Source organism: Acyrthosiphon pisum, chromosome A1 (assembly GCF_005508785.2).
Source record: "Acyrthosiphon pisum isolate AL4f chromosome A1, pea_aphid_22Mar2018_4r6ur, whole genome shotgun sequence".
Classification (NCBI taxonomy): Eukaryota; Metazoa; Arthropoda; class Insecta; order Hemiptera; family Aphididae; genus Acyrthosiphon; species Acyrthosiphon pisum.
This window is the reverse complement of record NC_042494.1, coordinates 141,773,031-141,774,477: the sequence shown is the minus strand read 5'-3', so window position 1 is coordinate 141,774,477 and position 1,447 is coordinate 141,773,031.

Genomic DNA, 1,447 nt, shown 5'->3' with positions numbered 1-1,447 from the left:
AAATAAACTTTTTAAGTCATAAGTTGATTAGAAAATGAACTAACAAGTTAAAAGTTAAAAAAAATTAACTTTTTAACTTAACTTTAATTTTTTAACTAGTTAATGCCCACCTTTGCGTTTGGGTAAATCTTATAAACACGTGATATACAATAGTGGTATACTTTATACTTTAACTCCAAACCAATTAATATCAATTACTATCTAATAATTCAGATAATGTTGAGTATATTTTAAAAAAATACAGTGAGTTTAAAGTTGACAAAAATATAAGGAATTATCTATACGACATCGGTCTATTTTTTGTCAGAAAAAAAATAAATATAGATGTGTAAAAAAATAAAATAAGATTTTAATAGAATTTTTGTAATGAATGACCAAATATTTTAATATAATATGACAAAATAAAATAATAAAAATATTAATAATAAAAATAAAATAATGCACATTTTTGAGAGACTATTAAGAGCCAACCTCCTCTCGGTGTCTCCTGGGTAACGCTAATAGTCTCTAAAAAACAAAATTTAAAAGTATAAAAGTAAAAAATATAACATATATAAACGTTGGTACCCAAACGTAGTATTATTTTAAAAATATTATATTACCCAAACGTTATATTGATTTTTGGGGTCTGAAAAAAAGCGTAGGTACCTAAACGTGTGTTCCCAATCGTTCTACCGAATCTCAGGTAAAAATATCGTTTTGTGCCCAAACGTGTTACGGCCCTTCATATACCTAATTATTCAATTTTATCAAAGTTCTAACTTCAAACGTTGATAAAAACTAATGTAGATTTTTGTTTAAGTTTTTTTTTTTGATTCCAATACTAAAACGTAGTATTTACGAGGAACCTATTGTATTCAATTTTCGAACTTTGCAATCATCGAGTTACTTTTTAATCAACATTTATCGAAAAAAAAATGATTCATACATATTTATATACCTGCCTAAATAACTCAAAAAATATTTAAAAAATTATTATTCTAATGTATAAAAAATGTTTATATTAACAATTGATAAAAATACCAAATATATCTACGATTTGTTTTTGAATTACAATAAATTGATTTTGTCAAAAACTAGTTTTGCATACAAACTCTAGTTCTTCACTAGTTTTGGCTATAGGTTTTTATGTATTATCAGTTAAGTACCACGTTCGAATTTTTATTTTTTCGTTAATCTGTTTACGAGGTATAACTCCTCAAAGTTAGGTGGTTTTTGGAGGTTTTTGTGTGTAAATGTGTTGTAAACATATTATACTTATATATAGTTATATCTAGTCGGTACCGCAGTCATTAAGATTCATATGCCCTAGGGTAGTAGAGCGAACGATACTATTGCGATTTTCAAATGAATTCAATAAGTATATATTACAGTAGTTTATGTTGTGCCCTAAATGTAATGATAAATATATAGTACCCATTTGGCAGGTGTCGTACTGTCATGTAGT